The sequence below is a fragment of the Schistocerca gregaria genome, chromosome 6 (genome assembly GCF_023897955.1).
Source record: "Schistocerca gregaria isolate iqSchGreg1 chromosome 6, iqSchGreg1.2, whole genome shotgun sequence".
Taxonomy (NCBI): domain Eukaryota; kingdom Metazoa; phylum Arthropoda; class Insecta; order Orthoptera; family Acrididae; genus Schistocerca; species Schistocerca gregaria.
Window position 1 is genome coordinate 284090806 of NC_064925.1, and position 22685 is coordinate 284113490.

Below are 22685 nucleotides of genomic sequence, written 5' to 3' on the forward strand. Positions count from 1 at the left end.
TCAAAAACTGAAAATTAGCTAATACTTTTTAGGTATTTGGTCTCCTTCTCAGTGGTTTTCTTTGCACTCGCTGGAAATTTTTGTGGAGATTTCATATCAGATTGGCTTTTTGGCAGCAATGGAAAATATAATGTGTCTTTCTCTTCTGTTACAGGTGGAGCATGTGTTGCGTTTTCACAGTCGTTCTACAACTTCTACTCTTGGTTCTGCTATACCCAAAACACGGTGCAGGATGCACGAACTTCACTTCTTGATTCGCTTTTATCTGTGATGTCGCCAACGATTTTCCAAGCTTCTTTAAAAATCAAAGCACTTCACCTAAATAGTGCATTTGTAGCAATTGTGAAGGGCAAACGTATTCATTCCACTTATTCCAATCTGCGGAAAAATAATGTTATTGACTGTCGATATTTATTTTGAGCTAATGTACGAGGATAATCCCAAAAGTAAGGTCTCCTATTTTTATTTATAAGTACATAGACCTGTTTATTTCTACAATGGTTTACATCAGTTTACAGCTTGAACATTTAGTTATCTTTTGACGTAATCATAATTTCTGTAGATGCATTTTTGTAAACGCTATGGCAGTTTTTGTATGCCCATGTCATACCAGCTCGCCGAGCATGCTGTTCAGAAAATTGTGAACCTCTTCTTTCAACTCGCCGTCGGAGCTGAATCGCTTTCCGGCCAAATGTTCTTCTAACCTAGGGAACAGGTGATAGTCACTGGGCGCCAAGTCAGGACTGTAGAGTAGGTGGGTCATTATGTTCACTGAAATTGTTGCAGGTGAGCAACGGTTTGCCGAGCGATGTGTGGACGAGCGTTGTCATGGAGAATGTGTACGCCCTTGCTCAACATTCCTCTTCTCCGGTTCTGAATTGCCCGTTTGAATTTTTTCAGAGTCTCACAGTACCTGTAAGCGTTAATTGTTCCAGTGGGCATAAAGTCGACCAACAATACCCCTTTCCGACCCCAAAAAACGGTTGTCATGACATTCCCGGCAAACTGTGTTTATTTGAATTTCCGCGGCTTTGGCGAAGAAGGATGCCGCCACTGGCGTGATTGTGTGTAAAGTGGTATGCAAAAGTTTCGACACCCGTGACAATTGAGTCCAGATAGTTGTCCTGTTCGGCTGCAAGGCGGTGAAGAAATGCGCGGAAAGCATCAACTCGTTGCCGCATGTGGTCCTCAGTCAGCATGCGTGGCACCCATCTTGCGCACACCTTCCGGTAGTTCAATGTTTCCGTTAAAATTCTGCGAGCGGTGCTTTGGGAAACCTCAGGAACCAACGTACAGAGATCATCCAGGGTGATCCGCCGATTTTTACGTATGCTTTGCTAAAACTTCAACACTGTCTTCTCAGAAATTGACGGTCTACCGCTTCTTCGTTCGTCGTAAATTTAGGTCCGACCACCTGCAAACGCTCTACACCACTTACGAACATTTTTGACATTCATGCACGACTCACCATACACTTCGGTCACTTGGCGATGGTTTTCAATCGGCGCAGTGCCCTTTGCGTTCAAAAAGCGAATAACTGCGTGCAATTCGCACTTGGCGGTAACACCCAACAGGAGCTCGTTTCTCAACGGCTGCCAAGCCAAGACTGAGCGCCTTAGCGCGGCGTGCGTGTGTTTACACACAGCTCGTGAAGCACTCTTCGTAACAGTGTGACCAACTGCCACACAAACAGAGTTCTGTAGTTATAAAAAAAATAGGAGACCTTACTTTTGAGATTACCCTCGTATTTCTAGCACAGCCTCTAGCTGAAGATTAAGTCTCCACACTTCTGTCCTCATCACTTTCATCACTAGTTTCATTTAAGGAGTCCACTAGTGGCAAAATAAGTTAGTCTTCACTCTTTCACTGTTCCTGTAATGCATTGTGTTCACTTTCAATTTCGTTGTAAGTAGCTGAGCCAAAATCGCTTTTTAAACTGCCCTCAAACCATTTTAAAACAGTATACTCAAAGTCAGGGTCTGTTAAACATGAACAATAGACGAAGACCTGGGTACTAAATCCATAACACAAAGTCCCAGTTGTGTTCTCAGAGTCCATTAGCACGAAAGAAGCAGTAATAGTATAGGTCCACAACACATTCAAATGGCTACTGACAAATGAAACCACGGCAGTTTCGGGAAAGAACAAGTAAACAACGCTGTAATCTCCTACCCCAACATTACGCTTTAGCAACAGAGTAGCAATAAACGCTAACGGTCTGTGAGACCGCACCTTGTACGGTAAGGCTTAAATGAACCGGTAGACACGTACAACTCTACTATTGCGATTCTTTCTTGGAGAGGATACATCTCTTTGAGATAAATACTTCACTCGTCTTAACCAAGTAGCAACGGGTTTCGTAGTAGACCTTACAATAAATACGTAGTCGTAACAACCTCCAAATAATAGAGGACAGTAGGTGGGCAACAATTGGCATCCTAGTACTCTAGGCTGATTTTTCGTGCACATCTTTTTCGTATTCGCTAAACTTTAGTTTGGCTTGATGAGTTGCCCCAAAATATGGTCCAGTACGACATCAAGGAATGAAAGTAAGAAAAGTATGTTTGCATTTTTTATGTTTATGTACATGGAATATAGGTGCATCTCAACTAGTTTTCGAAAGAATATTACAAAGTGAACTATAGTGCAATGCCACTTGGATTCGGGCACCTCGCATAATGCCACTGAAGTTGCACATTTTGTAGTCAGCCAAACAACAGAAACTGGACAGGAGCTGACTGGGGCGTATAATTATTTTTGTTTATCTATTTACAACATGCTCCATTACATGTATGTACTACGTGCGTGTGTGGAGTGTAATGTTTGTATTGTATGATGATGATGACGATGGTGGTGGTGGTGGTGGAAGGGAGGGGGTGAAACCCGATGCCGGCACTAACGAACTCCCCGCGAATAGCACCAAGTGGACAGCGAAGCTTAACATCCTCATCTGTCGGACGGATCACAGTCAAAAGTATCACACGCCCTCATTTCATGAGACGCTGTGGAGAAGTTTTGTTATTCAAACTATGGCAATGGCGCAAAGTCTGGTATCAGGAACTTCACGTCGCCATCTCTGCCCACTTGTCGACCAGATAGTGGCAGTGAAAACTTTTTCCACCACCAGGATTCGAATCGGCTTACCCCCTGGTTAGCGCACCGCCTCGTCATAGTGGCATGTGGAGGCGGGGTGTGTGGTCCCATGAGTCTGGATTTAACCTCTTTTCAATTGGTGCTCTACATGTATGGTTTCATGTTAATAACATTAGCTCGAAAAACTGCTGAAAACCATGGTTGAAAGTAAATATCCTTGGCGTAAACGTCTCATTTTATTATCACAGTGGTTTCTGGGAATGAGAACTTTCGTATTGTACTTCAAAACTGTCGTTTTCTTTGTGCACTTAAAGAGAACCATAAAAACTATATAACTGAACTTGATGTAAACGAGAAATTCACTAAAAGAGAATTCTATCTGGATGTAATGCAGTGATGGAGAACTTGCCACTCGCCACAATAATGGGTTCTGTTGCAGACATGCAGAGACCATTATAAATCATATTTGATCAAATATTCGAGCTAAGATTTTTAAAATGAAGTCATATACGTAATGCCGAGTCATTTATCTTAGTATTAACACTTAAATGGACACAAGATTTGTTTTCTGTGATATAACACAGCATCAACCCTAAGATTACTAAAGCTTTGTTAAATTTACGACTGTACTTATCAAGTGTTTCCCACTAATTTGCAGACGTGTGCGACAGGTGCTATAGCGTTCTCGCTTCCCGCGCCTGGGTTCCCGGGTTCGATTCCCGGCGGGGTCAGGGATTTTCTCTGCCTCGTGATGACTGGGTGTTGTGTGATGTCCTTAGGTTAGTTACGTTTAGGTAGTTCTAAGTTCTAGGAGAGTGATGACCATAGCTGTTAAGTCTCATAGTGCTAAGACCCATTGGAACCATTTTTGACAGGTGCTCATGATTACTTTAATGGAAAACATTATTATTAATAATGGCTGAATTATTTATTGCTTGACTCCAGCGTTTTGCTGAAACTTGTACTCTTGTCGTAAACATTAAGAACGTTTAGTAATTGTATGCCTGTTTCCTAATACTAGGCATATTTGTTTTATCGTTTACAATTTATCTTAGTGTGGCACCTTTAGTGAAGCATCAAGCAGTCACCGTTAGAAGAGTGTCACTATGGCCCTCTTCAGTCTAATCTCATCTTCTGGTACTGAAATTAATGCAAGGTGTTAAGTTTGATTTTCAGCTGACATACTAGATGATTTTCTAGAACAACGTCTCTGGGCAGCAGCAGCAGCAGACCCTGTAAAAACCTCAAGGGAGAAAAGTATGCTCATTTGTCCTTCGAGCAAGCGAAGAATGACGACAACATTTGGTAACCACTGCTCAAGAGCAATTTGTGTGGAACACCGAGGTTGTTAGATTGTAATAATACTGTCTACAGCAAAAGACCTTCTACTCGTTTTGCGGATAAAATACTCTTAGGATTACAATAATTACTATAATAAATTTGCAACTATTGCATACTATAAATTATAATGTCTTTTTCAATAATATTTTGAGCAGTAATACTGTCGTTATAGAATATAAAACAGGACTTTTGTATTTATTTTGTTTGAAACATACCATTGCAGATCTAATAATTGTAATTTACTAACTAGCGTTTAACCTGTAAATGGCTTACTTTGCATAAAATTTGGAGTAGTAAAATTTACGATGGTTTAGTAGCAATGTAGCATTTCCCCCCTTTTTTCCCCTCAGGTCAATACCACGTACTCATCAAAATATCAGTTATTTGTAGTGGATGATTCCATCTCCACTGAAGAGCCAAAGAAACTGGCACGCGAGCACGCGGAAGTGCCGCAACACAACATGGCATGGACTCGACTAATATCTGAATTAGTGCTATAGGGAACTGACGCCATGAATCCTACAAGGCTGTACGAGGAGCTGGCGATCTCTTCTGAATAGCACGTTGGAAGCATCTTAGATATGATCAATAATGTTCATGTCTGAGGAGTTTGGTGGCCATCGGAAGTGTTAAAATTCAGAAGATTGTTCCTGGAATCACTCTGTAGTGTAGGGTGTCGCATTGTTCTGCTGGAATTGCCCAAGTCCGTCGGAATGCACAATGGACATGAATGGATGCAGGTGATGAGACAGGATGCTTACGTACGTGTCACCTGTCAGAGCCGTAGCTAGACGTATCAGGGGTCCCATATCACTCCAACTGCACGCGCCCCATACCATTACAGAGTCTCCACCACCTTGAACAATCCCCTGCTGCCATGCAGGGTCCTTGGATTCATGAGGTTGTCTCCATACCCGTACACGCCCATCCGCTCGATACAATTTGATATGAGACTCGTTTGACCAGGCAACAAGTTTCCAGTCAGCAACAGTCCTGCGGTTTTGACGGGTCCAGGAGAGGTGTAAAACTTTGTTTCGTGCAGTGATCAAAGGTATATGAGGGAGCCTTCGGCTCCGAAAACCCATATTGATGATGTTTCGTTGAATGGTTCGCACGCTGACACTTGTTGATGGCCCAGCACTGAAATCTACATCAATTTTCGGACGGGTTGCACTTCTGTCACGTTGAACGATGCTCTTCAGTCGTCGTTGGTCCCGTTGTTGAAGGATGTCTTTCCGGTCGCAGAAATGTAGGAGATCTAATGTTATACCAGATTCCTGATATTCACGATACACTCGCGAAATGGTCGTACGGGAAAATCCCCACTTCATTCTTACCTCGGAGATGCGCCGTCTACAACACAACGTTCAAACTCACTTAAATCTTGATAACCTTCCATTGTAGCAGCAATAAGTGATCTAACAATTGCGCCAGACACTTGTTGTCTCATAAAGGCGTTGCCGACCGCAGCGCCGTATTCAGCATGTTTACATACCTCTGTATTTGCATACGCATTCCTATACCAGTTTCTTTGGCATTATAGTGCATATTCGAGGTGACAACAGTGTCATCGCTATTGTGGATCGTAAGCCTAGGGTCGTATCTGGGGTGTAAATTGTCACTATGACGTGCCGAATAGCGTGAGTTCTATTTTATAGTCGGGTTTTTCTTTCTTTTGATGTAATGAACATATTAATGAATCAAATTATTACATTTATTATTTTATTTATGATTTAAGAACTATTCCAAAATATTGTTGTAGACCAGTGGTAGTAACGTGATCCCTTACACCCACTAGTGGGTGTTCCAGCTTTAATGGTGGACTGTGTGCGATAGGCGGTAGGTTGGTTCAAATGGCTCTGAGCACTATGGGACTCAACTTCTGAGGTTATTAGTCCCCTAGAACTTAGAACTAGTGAAACCTAACTAACCTAAGGACATCACACACAGCCATGCCCGAGGCAGGATTCGAACCTGCGACCGTAGCGGTCTCGCGGTTCCAGACTGCAGCGCCCAGAACTGCACGGCCACTTCGGCCGGGCCAGGCGGTAGGTGTTTTGAAAACTTTTTCATAAGATTTTCCTAAGATTTTGATAAAGTATTTGATATGTAATTATAATTTAACTTGCTGAAACTATTTTACGAAATAAAATTACTTCCCTCCTTATAAATAGCCAGTACTATGGAAGAGCTGGGCAGTTAGAAAATTTTGCTGCTAACAGAAATACAAACGTCAGGTGTAGGCAAAAAAAAAAAAAATGACTACCCCTGCTCCAGACCAATGAAAATGTGTATCCTGAAGACATTGGGAAAGTATTAAATCAACTGTCAGAAGAAGGAAATGAATCCGATTATCCGATTTTAGTGAAACAGAAACGATAGAGCGAACTAACGAAGAAGGAAACAACAGGACCTATGAGCGATCAGCAATGGAAATGCAATGCATTGTTGAATAAGGACAGCGACACACTAGAAATGACAGACACACTATTTGGATAACTGAACCACTTCTTTATGGTCCAAAAACAGTGCTCAAAATCCCTAAAAATAAGGTATTCGGTTTACTATTTATAGTTCATCTGATGACTGGCAACATTGCGTAAAATGTTACAACATATTCAAAGTAAGTGCAGTAGTAAATACTAGCGACGAGTACTGAGGCTGCACACGAACCACAGAGCAGGATCGGTATGAAACAGATATGTGATTGGTGAACTGTTTAAACTGGAAAATCTGGAAGTAGCGGCAGAAAGGAGGCGGAATCAACATTAAGAGGGACGAGAACCTGCACACTTAAAAACAAGGAAAATATTACGTTATTATGCACACCTTAACCTGCTTATATAATGTCATAATTAACTAAAAAGTAAGACTTTTATCCATTGTGGATGTGGAACACTGCGACTGTGGTGTGAAAAGGTTTTCAGAAATTACAGCAACCAGTCACCTTTTATGTAGATGTATTTTATTTAACCATGACCGGTTTCGAGCTGCCTAGCAACTCATCATCAGATGGTATATTCATTCAGTGCTTTTTTGTACCCATTGTGTGGGTGGTTGAGTATCTGTGGAGATAAATCTTTCTGCAGGTATATATATCTCTTTTAGGAGGTATTCTTGAAACCATTGTTGTTCTTGTTTTTCACAATTTCACAAGTTAAAACTTTCTCTAGATGTATATTACTTTTATGAGGCACTGTTGGAACATATATCTTGTTTTTCGTAATCATCGCTGAACACACTTAGCTAAGTTGGGTGACATTAGTTTTTTTCTAATTCTCTGTGATACGTGTCCATCATATGGGATCTTATAAAATTTATTCTTTTCCTTGCTCCCCCACCCCCGCTTCGCAAGTATTTTCTTATTCAGTTTCTCATTCATATGCCACTGTTTTGGGGAGGGGGGGTACGTTATTTATTATGTTTAGGAGCGACAGGAAGGTAGCACTTTTATATTTAAACGGGTGGTTCGACGTTACATTCAGAATTAAATCAGCAGTAGACTTTTTTATAGATGTAAGACTTCGTCTTGTCGGCATTTAAGGTAATCTTTAAGCCTAAATGTAGCAAGGTCCCTTTGATCTAACGCTGGACAGAAAAAGAAACCTTTCCGTGGAATATACGAAGTTTGTTATGCAAACTGTCACACTCGTGTTTGCTGCCTTCGTATAGAACAGAAATATCATCAGCATAACGCTTCCAGCATACCACTTTAGCGACCTCCTCCGAGTACTTTTTAAAACCCTGATAATCGAAATGTGACATAAAAACATTCACTAAAATGTAAGCTTCTTTTTCTGGGGCGGGGGGAACCCATGGCCACACCTGGTTGCTGCGTACTGTACACCTGCTCACCAAATTTAAAATGTAATTAAAACCCATTGTAAGGTCGCTCCCATCCGCCACCATGCGAAGTGCTTATAAATGTACATATTGCTGACATCAGAGGTAGCCATGTGGGTGGGTACCAAGTGGGATGTTAGTATTTTTTAGAATTGTAAGTAAATATTTCGTGCTTTTATGGACGAAATGTGCCACGCCTGGAGCGTTATACTGAATGAATTGGTATTACCGGTAATGTCTTGTCACCTTAGTATCACACATTACTTCATTAAAAGAAAGTAAAAGGATTAAAAACACTTTCATTTTATTTTTAATATTTTAAATTTCGCAATCAAAATGGCAAATACTAAGTGTAGAATAAAATCTGCAAGGCGCACAGAAATGGACGAATTACAAATTGAAAGAAAATATATGAATCACAAAATAAAATATTGCTAGCGTGAGTAGTTCCGCCTTTTGAAACGTTCGTCACACTAGGTGCACAATGAGTGGCAGGAAACCAAGATGAGAGGCTGCATTTCATAGCCGATATTGTTCCGGAGTTGGGACAGTTGCGTTGCTGCCTATAAGTAGCAGCTAGCCGACTAATGACAGCTCGTCAGGCTCGTCAAGGATACTAGGTCACGAGACGGGTCGGGCCAGTCACCGTTGCAGCCGCCCTTGACTACTTCCCCTTCCCCACTCCAAAAGGATCACAATTCCCCGCCAGAGGCAGCAGGTAGCGCTGCCCTCCCCTCAATCAGCACTCCACGCTCTCTCTCTCTCTCTCTCTCTCGGGTTCCATTCCGCTGTTTTTTGTGACGGCTTGAATACCAAACGAGCTGGGAGGGCGCGCCAAACGTGGCACACAGACAGGAAGGTGCACTGCGGCCACGGCTGGGCCAAAAGAAACAAAAGAACAGAGGAGTGGGAGGTGGATGGGAAGAAGAAGTGGACGTCGAGAACACCTTAAACGGGAAATCTGGCAGCAGTAGTAACGTTACGTTAAAACGGACCTGCAACCGAGAGAGGCACATGATCTCCCATCACTGATCTGCTCTGTTCTGCGTACTGCGCCCGATAATTCGCTACTGGTAAATTACCTGTATCTGAATGCTGGTGAATCTTTGTCAGTTGCCTGAATTAATCTAAGATTACACGTGTGGATAAGTTTAAGAATACAAAACGATATTTTTCGAATTCGGAAACCTGTTTATTGTTATTATTATTATTATTATTATTATTATTATTATTATTATTTTGCGCATTAAGTAACACGATCAAACCTAAATTCACGATCCGCTGTACAATGCCTACATTTTTGAAAGTGCAGATATATTGGGACGTCAATTTTTTATCACACACCAAAAGCTATAGAAAACAGTCGTGATTATTAAACAAAACCAGAAAAAACAATTTCTACAGTTTGATAAAAAAGGTAGCACCAAATTAATAACATTATTGATACAAATATTTACGACATGGTACTAATTGTGTCAGTAAGACAAATGTGTAAAGAAAGTATCCTGTTGCATTTAAAATCGTTAGAACTTACCTTGTGAGGTTAGGTGCTGACGGATCTATTGTTTCGTGACGACAGTCGTTTCTCTTCGACACATCAATACGATTACGTTGATTACCGAAACAGAAAAAAAAACGAGTGACAACCTAGTACACTTATATCGAGTGAAATATTATTTATGAACACAGTAACTGAAGTAGGTATTAAAATTGTTTACAATTTTCATTGTGCCAAAGACTAAACGCGAGGAGAATGATCTGTGGACAAGCACAGTTACTACTAGGTATCACTGATAGAACTGTCTTTGCTTTCGTTAACCGCCAAAAGTCTGTGTGAGGATTTAATGAAAATTCGTGATTGTCGATAATTAATTGTTGTTAAGGTGTTTACTTTACCGGAAGAAATGATTAACAAGGTAAGTGCAAATACTTTACATATTAAAAATAACCAATTTCACTGTTTTATGTTCGTAAACTACAAAACTGACATGGCCGTGGGTTACGAAAATTAATTCACCTTTTTTAATGCAGTCTGCTTATTTTCTTTCTGTGAGGGCATGCTTATTTTCTTTCTGTGAGGGCACTAGGATTATTGGTCCGTATAAAAAAATGTTGCTTGCAACCTATGATACTTGGAAGTCCAAAGCTTGCGGTACAGTAGTTCATTTTTTTCTAATTTTTTTCAGACGGTGAATTTGCATATGAAGTCTCATTTTCTTTCTTGTCGTTTATTTCCACGTTTGCTACAACAACAAGGAACCACAATCGTGAGCAACTTCTGTGTTTAGTTAATAGGCTTATATTAAATATGGCCCGTATAGCAAGTTTTCTTAACAAAGCTGGACACAGTGACCCATTAAAAATTCAAATCCTTTCGTGTCTTGTCTCTCATAAACGATTTCTCATCGCGTGATAAGTAGCAGCAGATGCTGAATTTCCAGCAGCTGCTGTCGTGCAATCGCGCCAGCCATGTGGTGAATTATTTGTCACGAATACACTGCTCACTTTCCACAGGGCGGCCTGTAACTGCCCTCTGCCGTCCGGATAAATTGGTGGTGCGTGGCTGTAATGGGGAGGAGGGAGAGTGGGGAGGTAGATTGCAGGTGCAACGATAGAAACTGCATACACCATTGGTTTCCAACATGGGGAAGGGGAAATTTAACTTTATGTGGGATAAAAACGAGAAGGGTTCGCTCACGTCTTGAAAGAATATTTAGAATAGAATCTCTACGGTACATCAGTAATTTTGTTGGCTTTGTTATCTATTAGATCATTTTCCGCAAATTGATATTCACTGCCGGACAAAGGCTTCCTCTAGCCAATAATTTTCCACGCGTTGTGGTCTTTACATCATTTAATGCAAACGTTGGTTCTATGTCATACATTCCCCTGGCTACTTGTCCTGTCCACATACATTTCAGTTTGTTTGCAGTAATAGTTATATCTTCACTCCAGTCTGTTCCTAATTCACTTTAATCTCGTAGTCATACCAATTATGCATATCACCACTGCACATTGAGCAACACTCAAGTTCTCAATGGTTTCTGCATGTCTCACAGCTGTAAGCCACGCTGATTGTAAACATTCATCTCACATACATAGGAAGCTACGTTTTGAAAATGTGTTCAATTTATCAAAATCAATCTAGGTGATTTTTCTCTTTTGTTTATCTCTTTTGTCGTGTGTCTACTTGCAGTGGATGTAAGCAACTATTTTCCTTATTTGGAAAATCGTCGAATAAATGCCTGGGTTCTAAGACTTTTTAGTGACGAAGTATATTTTCAGATAATGAAATTCGAAACAAATTTCTTACACTTCACACAGGCAACAAAGTGAAAATATATTTTGATGAAACAGTGCAAGTAACGTTTTACCGACAGATTGGTCTCGAGTGTCCATTAGTGCCCGAAAGCGTTGAAAACATTCTTCCTTTGGCCTCAGTTTCAACGCGTGGAAGCTTCGTGACTCGTCAGAAGCAGTATTAATTTGTGACGCAACACAACACAGCACGGCGCAACAATCATTTCATAATGGCTACAAACGCAACATTCTGTGTAGATCGCTGAGGCTGGCAGCCATCGGACACCAAATATGAGCGGACCGACTGCCGATCCAAAAATAGGGTGCCGTGGTTCATATCTTTGTGAATAGGCTACAGATTTTTATTATGGTTGCAATGGAAACCTCAGCAAAGAGTAGAATGAATTTGGGGTGTGAATATAAAAAGAAATGTTAGAAATATGTAGTGGCAATTGTCTCATTTACGAGTAACTCTTTTATTTCTTGGTGTAAAAATTACAACAAAAATCATAGAAAAAAATGTGAGGTGTATTTGTTTGTACTCAATGACTGTACCTTACTTCCCTTTAGAAGCAGAAGTGTTTTTTTCAAACGGTAACTTAGTTAGATCCTAATCTGTCTTCAGGTATTGGCTGATACCTGATCTCATTCAGGGGTAATGTCTCAAGGAAGGTTTAGGAATAATTGGCAACAGACGAAACGGAAACAAGTTCGCCATTCGTGTCCATCCACCCATTGCATGCAGCGTGAATTCATTCTGTTCAGTGTTCTGCCTTTTCAATTTATTGTCATGATTAGTTCACTTACTTGCTATGCGTGGATGATGCTTTAAATTTTGCAAGAATCTCATAAGCACTTATCCGATTTGCCCCTCCTTCCTGACTCCTGTTTCTCACCCTTTCCACGATTTGCTTAAAAGGTCATGGTCCGATAGTAAAAGCTCTACTGTATCACATTTTGTCGCTTATAATTCACATTCGCGATGCCTGGTTCCTTTAGTAACAAGATTTCTTAATGATGATGACTATTACTTATAACGCAGAATCCAGGTTACTAGTTATGTAGTGCAAAATATGAAAGAAACTTTCACGTTAGCTTGGTCTCAATGTTCTTTTATACAGACGCTCTACGCTTCGATGAAAGCTAAAAACTGTCATTGAAAGAAATTTCTCATATGGAAGTATTCTCCATCTCTTCAAATACGCCTGGAGTATGTGTCGGTATTTAGTGACAAAATATTTCCTACTTCACAGTTAAATTAAGAAATCTTTTAGAAACCTCATTTTCTACTTAATTAAACTTCGGAGCTTATTCGTTCCCGACTCATGGAATTACACAAGCGCGATCGATTTCAGATGATCTCTCTTACGTAGAGCTATTAAATCAAACTATACCATTGTTGCGTAGTTGCCTGTTTCTGTTGTGCTGTGTAAGTGTAGTAAATAGGTAGCTCAAGTATGTACAAATCTGTAGTTCAGTCAGCATTATGGTCCCATAGTTCTCTTCGAATACAAGTTCTCTAAAGTTACCCAACAGGATTTAGCGAGAACCCTTCTTACAAGGTTCAAATGGTTCAAATGGCTCTGAGCACTATGGGACTCAACTGCTGTGGTCATTAGTCCCCTAGAACTTAGAAATACTTAAACCTAACTAACCTAAGGACATCACACACATCCATGCCCGAGGCAGGATTCGAACCTGCGACCGTAGCAGTCGCACGGTTCCGGATTGCGCGCCTAGAACCGCTAGATCACCGCGGCCGCCGTCTTACAACGATTCTCATTTAAGTTCGACGAACATTTCTGTTAAACCCTCTTATGAGCTATTATGATCCTAGCAGCGCGTCTCTGCATTCGTTTAATGTCTGCTGTGATGCCTATTTGATAAGGGCACCAAGTGCTGGAACAATACTCTGTAACTGGTTGCACTAACGTCTTGTATGTCCTTTACATATGCACTCTATTTTCCAACAACCCTTCCAACAAATCATACCCTTCAAAATTAGCAGAAATTTTGAAAGAAATTATTTATTTACTGACGTCAGTATCAATGTAATCTTCGTAGAAAGAAAGTAAATTAGTATTTAATATCCGTACGAGGTTTTAGGTAGTTAGAAGCGGAGCACCATTTTGGATTGCTTATGGGTAGACAACGAAATCATCCCAGCCCTTTTGAAAGGAACCATTCCGACATTTCCATTAGGTGATTCAGGGAAAACATGGAAAATCTAAATCCGAAAGGCAGGACGAGGATTTGAACCGCCGTCCTCCTGAATGTGAGTCCGGCGTTTTATCGCTGCAAATTTGCATATAAAGATATTATTGCAAGTTCAAGAAATTTACATACCAGACGGGCACAGATTAACGTGTGTGCCTGCCACATGTTATCTCTGACAATTACTATTAAACAACTGACACCTGCTAAGGAACAGCTGCCAACTACTAGGGAATAACCGACAATTTCTACATAACAACCGACCAGTGATAATAAAAGGAAATGTAGACGGCGGGACGTGTTAACTGCAGCGAAGCCTGCTTAGGAAAGCTGTGTAGTCATTCGACAGTTCACGCAGTACGGGTTTGGCCAAGGTTGTTTCAGCGCAAAATTCCATGTGGTACGGCAACATATCTGAAAGACCGATGTTTATGACCACAGACGAACAGTTGGACGGATGGGAACCGGTCGAAGTGTCACTACAGTGGCCACAGTAATGGGTGTGTCCAAAGATGTTATTTCGCGATTAAAAATGCCTTCTGAAGTTGGAAACGCTATGTGAAAGCATACCGGTGGCCATAGACAGGCCACCATACCGCAAGGGGACCAATACGTTGCCGTGGTGAACAGACATCTCAGTCCTAGGCAGATCGCAGCAGACCTTTCAACCTTAACCGGTACACATGTCTCTGCCGGAACTATTTCGCAGCTATTAAATCAGGGTGATTTGTATGCTCGGAAGTCTGTTAAACGCATCTCACTTCAAACTCGTCATGGCCGAGAAAGAGTTCGTTTGGTGTAGGGAGCATATGGTTGGGGTCAGCAACAGTGGGCCAGAGTAATGTTCACTGACGAATCCTGATTCCCCGTCGCAAGTGATTCTGGGTACCAATTAGTGTGGAGAGAGAGTGGAACACGTTACACACCACACAATGCTCACGAACGTCATCGGTGGCCTAGGCGTTATGGTATGTATAGGCATGATGCACACTAGCCGAACACCGCTGTATATGTATCGTAACAGCACAGCGACAATACAGTGAAATTATTCTGGATCATGTCCGTCTGTTTAGGGGATCAGTAGGTCACGACTTTGTGTTATGGACGTCATTGCCTGCCCACACAGGACCGCTGAGGTGTCAGTCGCACTGGGGAAAATGAAGATATTGAACGTATGGAATGGCCTGCACACTCCCCGGACCTAAACTCTATACCGCATACCCGCATGCTCTTGGCGGACGAGTTTCTTAACGGATACCCCCTCCCCTAACCAAACAAGAAATGAAAACCGCCTAGAGGGAGGAGTGGGACAATATCTCGCAAGGACTCCTCAACCGTTTGTAGACAGAACGAATAACAGGTGCAAAATGTGCATTAGTTCCTGAGGAGGGCACATTCCTTATTAAGGGTACGATATCGACCATTGTGTTGGGCGTCTGATTTGTGTCAAATATGAAAGTTATTCAAGTCTGTTATCCTGCTTCCCCACGAGGTTAAATATGTACGATTTTTCTTTATAAATATACCACTCTATTATGTATGTACTGAGTTCACGTCGTCCATCATGGCCGGGGGTTATTCCTGTGTAATGATCTCTCTTTTCCTTAACAGTCGTCAAGCAGTGGATTAGTGATGCTGTACCTAGTACAAAATGAAATTTGTCCCAAGGTTGCCCTTAAGGAACCTGTAATAACTTTGCATATTTCGTTTAAGGCAATGGTGTAGTAGGGAATACCAAACTGTGCGTGCATATTCTGGTGCTGAGAAAAAAAGTCCCCAAGAGATATCGCGCTAATACTGTGTAACACCGGCCCTACCATTGACAATGGCCTCCATTGGACCAGGAATAGAGACAACAAGTTTCTTCAGATATGACGCATCCAGCTGAAGATACCCAATCACAACTTAATCCCTTAGATTTACTAAACTGCGGCGATATTAACTGCAACGCTTCACCCGCTGTTCCAAACGTCCTTGACATTTTCGATGGGAAATATAGGGTGATGCAGCTGGCAAGTCGACGTAAGATAGGGTGCGTGTGTTTTTATGAAATTGGGGGCGTATGTTTGCAGACTTGTGAACACGCCTGTTTCCAGTGTGCCTGGAGTTTCCACAGTATATTGATCATTTAGATGTTGAAGAAAGAGCTACATTTGGTGACCAAGAATGTTGAAATAAACATCCTTTGTTCATGGCCACACTTACCTAAATGAGTGTGTCCTTGATATAGTGCAAAAGAACAAAATCCCAAGAATATTATAGTTCAACCACTGGCATAAGTTATAGTTTCCAAACACAGTGCGCTTAACAAATCCACTCAGTGCCTTGCACCATCCGGAAATATGCAAATCGCGACTCATCGGACCACACACAAATCCTTCAGTCAGCTACTGTCCAGTTTCTGTTTTGTCAGATCCGCTGAGAACATGCAGGTTTATGGGCGGCTGTGATCAATGATCTTTCGCGACGTACCCGACACCGTATGTCCATTGCAAGCAGTACCCATTACTGCGTTTGCTCGGTAACCGGTTGAGATAGATCTGCGTTGATTGACAGCAGCAATTCTTGTCGAGTGTGAAGCCAGTTGTCACTAACAAAGAGCACAATCGTCTTCTCCAATCCCTGCACGTTAGGAAGTTTTACAACCGTTATTACGCCGTGTTACGTGGCTTGCGCAAGTGGTACACCGTTCCATGTAGACACGATACACTGTCTGCGTTGATACACCAACAAATCAGCCAGTGCTGTCATGGGCGGGTCAGAACACAATAGCTCCTTCTTCCATTCCGCCACGTCTCAATTTGACTCATATTGCTGCACTGACTGCATACAACCGACTGGCACGCACGTACTTAAACCACTTCACAGCTATGATTGAGACTATCAGTGGAGTGTCACATGAACACTACCACCAATTCTACACCATCCACAGACCTCAAAAGCGATGAATATGATATCTTAAGAATGTGACCAAAAGTGTGTCCGGTGGACACAAAACAGACTTTGCCTCTATGTTGACCTTAATAATCCTTTAATAAATCTACATACTTCATTTAACGCAGTTGTTTAGTATGACGCGAACAATACCACTGAATATAAATGTTTACTCTGCTGCAAAGTAAATTAATGCAAAAGCAAGAATTTTGAACGCCTGAAATATTTAAATAACGAAAATAATAATTATTATTGCAGCTGTTATTATTGCTCAGCGACAACAGTATCAGTCCATTACAAGTAGTTGATGAATGGTGATGAATGGCTCGGGCATGTGCTTAGGTTTGTGATTGGTCTCTGGTTGTGCTCGCTCGCCACTTTCACGTCGGCTGGTAGCGGCGTTAGGGCGGCACCGGTTCGGTAAGTGGGCCTCAGCTGGAGAAAGTCCACAGTCGCGGCGAGTAGCCGGCGAAAACGTCCCCACCACGCCCTTCCGTGCGGCGCTCCGGCAGTCTCTTCCCTTCTGCACAACGCGGCGGTTAAAGACTCCCGTGCGTTTGGGATGCAGCAAAGACAAAGCAATCTCTGGATAGCGCGCACGTCTAATCTCGGGAGGGTCCTTCTTGATCCCGTTCTTTAATGACACACGCATGTCTCCTCCGCTTTGTAAAGTTCAAAGTGTCAGATTATTGTTGTTTTGAAGTCTGAAGACCCGTTGATGCTGCTCACCAAACTACCTATGCGAGCCTCTTCATCTCTCAACAATTACCCAAACCTACATCCATTAGTACTTGATTATTGTATTCAGGCCTTAGTCTCCTACCAGCATTTTGTACCCTCCACACTTTCCTCCTTCACGAAATTGATGATTCTTGGTGCCTCATAATGTGTCCTATTAACACATGCATTCTTTCCATTAATTTTTTGCCATACAGTTCGTTTTTCATCGATTTGATTCGTGGCTTTCTCATTAGTTGTTCGGTGTACCCATTAAATCTTCAACCTTCTTCTGTAGCACGATATTTAAAAATCTTCTATTCTATTCTCGTCCGAACTGTTTATCGTCCACATTGCACAATCATAAAAAGCAACACTCCAGAAAAATACTTTCAGGAAAGGCTTGCTAACACTTAAATTTAAATTCGGTATTAACAAATTTCTTTTTTCGAAATACTATTATTGCCATTTCTAGTCTTCATTATATTTCCTCTGTAGTCTTGCCATTATAATTTATTTTACTGCTCAAATAGCGAAATTCATGTATTACTTTTAGCTTCTCATTTCTTAATGTAATTATTTCATCATTACTTGATTTAATTCGACTACATTCCATTATCCTTGTTTTCCTTTTGTTGACGTCCAACAGTAAACTTTTTTCCTGAACTTTATTTCTCATTCAAATATCTCTTTGGTTTCTTTTATTGCTTGCTCAGTGCGCAGACTGAATAACATCGGGGAAAGGCTACAATCCTTCCTTCCCATCTAATGTTTCCCTTTCGTGTCCGTCGACTCTTAGAACTGCAATCTGGTTCTGCAAAAGTTGCAGGTAACCTTCCATTCCTCTTACTTTATACCTGCTACCCGTAAAATTTCAAAGAGTCTATTCCAGTGAACATTGTTGAAATCTTACTCTAAGTCTACAAACGTAGGTTTACCTTTCTTTAATCTGTATTCTAAGGTAAGTCGTGTCAGTGCTGACTTGTGTGTTCCTGCGTTTCTTTGTAAACCTAACTGATCTTCTCGAAATGGACTTCTACCAGCTTTTCCATTCCTCTTTCAATTTGTTGTAGTATAATTAATCTTAGAAACATCCCAAGGGCCGACTGGTTGGAATAAATACCCTACTAGCAATCAACCCATCATTTCGATTGATTCCATGAGACTTAGGCATAAATCTCCACAGAGACAAGCAGGTTAACAGCTGAAACGTATGTAGGTTGAGAGTTTCACAAAACAAAACACTTCAGGTCTCCATAGAAACAATAGTAGCTAATCAGCATGAAATTAAATGTCGCAAACTCATTTGCGGGTGTCAAGGCCATATGTAGCCTGATAATAAATAGCTCCACCAGTTGCAAGACCTCTAACTATTAAATCCGTGCCCGCATTCTAAGGCACAATAGTCGCTAACAAAAAAACGGAAAAAATAATCAGAACTTCCCCGTTGCTCTGGGAAACGTATTACGAATATACATTACGGATGTTTAAGAACCCGTGACTGTTTATTCAATATAAATACAGAAAATTGCAACCAGTCACTTTTTGAAATACTTATTTATTCCATAAACCGGTTTTCAACCTTTTCAGGCTCATCTTCAGATAGTGCACTGGAGGTTACAAGACTATTTCAAAGCGTAACTTTTTGAAATACTTATTTATTCCATAAACCGGTTTTCAACCTTTTCAGGCTCATCTTCAGATAGTGCACTGGAGGTTACAAGACTATTTCAAAGCGTAATGCTAGTTGCTGGTTCTGTGAGAAGAGGTTCTGTGAGAAGAGGATGGAACATGCTTAAATGCATCGCCATGAGTATTGTTAACAGTTTGCATCCAAAAATGAATTCTGTACTTAAGGCGACAGTATAGACGGTTTTGTTTTTAATATTCATCAGTCAACTGTCCATAACAGTGGGTTAGTTAAACTTTTTACACACAGTAATCCAGCTTGGGTCTTGAACGTGTGTCCGGCTCTTAATTAATTTTCCGGTTCAAAGATTTGAAATAAATGCTGGCGTTTGAAAATGTTTTTCTAAACATTCGGATCAAAAGCTAGGAAACAGCGGGTAATAATATAGCAAGCATCTTCTCCGTAACAGAGAACCTTTACCTTCGTTTAGTTTACATGTAATGTTGAGCGAAGTAACGTCACTAGATTTGGTGCTGGGGTCTGAAAATACGAGTATATTGCGTATAGAATTAGCTTTGTTTCCAGTGTTGTTTCATTTTGCCATACAATCAGTGAACTCTACTACTGTCGACGATAGTATAAATCAGCTGAACCTCAGGAAAAATCACTCTAATCCTTACGACACAGCCTCTGGTCATGACAATGGCCTCAATAGCGAGTAAGAGACTCAACAAATTTCTTCAGGTATGTCATATCTAGCTAACGCCACTGATTCATGATTAGAAACCCATAGAGCTACGAAGCTGCACGGGTGTTGACAGCTACGTTTTACCCGCTGCTCCAAATAGTTCCAGACATTTTGTAGGGATCAAGATCGGCGATTTAGTGATACGGTAAAAGGCGAACGGTACACCATTCCTCGTAGACACGTCGCACAGTCCGCTCGCTAACACAGCAACAACTAGGGGACTAAAGTTCATGGTGGCCGTGGGCACATACAGACTACAGATGCGCTCTGACATTTCGCCACTCTTTTTTTTTCTCGTCAGTCTTCTGACGGATTTGATGCAGCCCTCCAAGAATTCCTCTCCTGTGCCAATCTCTTCATGTCAGTGTATCACTTGCAACTTACGTCCTCACTTATTTGCTGGATGTGCTGCACTCTCTGTTTTCCTCTACAGTTTTTACCCACTGCAGCTCCCTCTAGCACCATGAAAGTTATTGCGCGATATCTGAACACATGTCCTACCATCCGGTCCCTTCTTGTCGGTGTTACCATTTATTCCTTTCCTCGCCGATTCTCTGGACAACTTCCACACTCTTTACTTTGTTAGTCCACCTAATTTTCAACGTTCTTCTGTAGCCCAACATCTCAAAAGTGTCGATTCTCTTCTGTTCCGGTTTTCCAACAGTCCATGTTTCACCACCATACAATGCTGTGCTCCAAGAATTTAAGACATTTCTTCCTCAAATTATGGCCTATGTTTGATACCAGAAGACTTCTCTTGCCCAGGAATGCCTTTTTTGCCAATGCTAATCTACGTTTTATGTCCTCCGTACTCTGTTCGCCGTGGGTTATTTTGCTGCCTAGATATCAGAATTCCCGAACTTCATGTACTTCATGGTCACCAATCCTGATGTTAAGTTTCTCGCTGTTCTCATTTCTGATACTTCTCATTATTTCCGTCTTTCCTTGATTTATCTTCAATCCATATTCTGTACTCATTAGACTGTTCATTCCATTGAACAGATCCTGTAATTCTTCTTCACTTTCACAAAGGATAGCAGTGTTATCACGAATTGGAACACTGGTATCCTTTCACTCTGAATTTTAGTTCCACTCCTAAACCCTTCTTTTATTTCCGTCATTGCTTCTTCGATGTATATATTGAATAGTAGGAGCGAAAGACAACATCCGTGTCTTACACTCTTTTTAATCCGAGCTCTTCGTTCTTGGTATATCAGTCTTATAGTTCCCTCTTGGCTCTTGTACATATTGTATATTGCCATCTTTCCCTGTAGTTTACCCCTACTTTTCCCAGAATTTCGAACAACTTGTAGCATTTGACATTGTCAAACGCTTTTTCCGGGCCAACAAACCCTATGAAAGTGTCTTGCTTCCATTATCAACCGCAATGTCAGATTTGCCTCTCTGGTGCCTGTACCTGTCGTAAAGCCAAACTGATCGTCATCTAACGCATCCTCAATTTTCTTTTCTATTCTTCAGTATATTATTCTTGTCAGCATTTTGTACGCATGAGCTGTTAAGCTGATTGTAAGATAGTTCTGTCGCTTTTCGCCTCTTGCAATCTTGGGAATTGTGTTGATGGTGTTTTTCCCGAAGTCTGATGATATATTGCCAGACTCAAAGATTCTACAAACTAACATGAATATTCGTTTTGTTGCCACTCGATTATAGAAATTCTGAGGAATGGTATCTATCTTTTCTCCCTTATTCGATCTTAAGGCTTCTGACGCTCTTTTAAAAGTTCCGATTCTAATATTGAATCTCCTATCTCTTCAATAAGCGGTGCCGATTGCACACAGCCGACTGGCACGTATACACCACTTCAACCTCATGACCTACGTCACAGGTGGTAGGTCACACGATAGTCTGGTAGCATTTCTACAGCATCTACATCGCTCCAAAGTGAGCAGCGTATTATGTCTCGCTAGCATCAGACACTATAACATCTATAAGAAGACACTTGTAACTGAAGATGGTAGCATAGGGTTTGGGATGCGCCCATTCATAATTTGAAATATATTTGTTTTATGATTTAAATTGCAATGTATGCATGCTGCACTCTGAACCTTTACTACTAGTGCACTGAGGCAGAAGCATAGCAGGTGTTTGAGGGTGGGGAGAGGGGGGAGGCATCGACCTCTGACGTAAGGGCACCGCCCTTGACAACTTTCTCCAGATGTTCCTGATTCGTAACAGGTGACATATTATCGTTTAAATAACAAATGTAAAAATAGGTTATTGTAATAAAAGCTAAGGAAAGGCTAGTTTAATGATAACGTCAGATACCAGTTTTGAGGTCTCAAAATACAGACATGTCATGCTCGACTGGTTTGTGGAAGATTTATAAGACCAGTACTAAGGTGTGGCCTATAATCATGGTCCGGAAATGAAGCAAAAATAAGGAAAACACTGGCATCAGTCAGACAGTTTCTCGACCTGGCAGTTGGGTTCAACAAGTGAACAACGAATCAGTAGGCATACTATTCCACAACACAGAGATACTACCCTCACACATAATAAACATTGCAGTAAAAGGGGCGTCACAATGAATAAAATCTACGACGAACAGAAACGTAGAAGACAAAAGGAGACAAATGAATTGTCTTGACTACGGTTTGCCCTAGTTGTTTTCAGTTGCTAGACAAATGCCATGATCTGACAATCCACAAAACTAAAAAGTATTTTTTTTAAATACTTTAAATAAATAAACTGTAGTAACACTAGCTACAAAGGATGTCTCATATCGTTCAACAGTGGATGCCTACCATCCAGGCTGGGTCCAAAAATTAAAAAGAAAAAAATGCAAGTTGCTATTCGGTACGAAGAGTACTTTCTATACTGCCATTCGCGTTTTATTCGATCCTG

General features: G+C 41.2%; 1 protein-coding gene across 5 annotated transcripts in view; it reads right to left on the reverse strand.

Moving 5' to 3' along the window:
- LOC126278045 (receptor expression-enhancing protein 1) overlaps positions 1-10110 on the reverse strand; it is a 628988-nt gene extending 618878 nt beyond the window's left edge. The window contains exon 1 of one of the 5 annotated variants that reach the window (XM_049977819.1): positions 9812-10110. The gene's annotated coding sequence lies outside the window, so the exon portion shown is untranslated. The remainder of the gene's footprint in view (positions 1-9811) is intronic. The other 4 variants (XM_049977820.1, XM_049977813.1, XM_049977821.1 and 1 more) reach the window with 4 other exon arrangements.
- Between the last annotated feature and the right edge of the window lie 12575 nt (positions 10111-22685).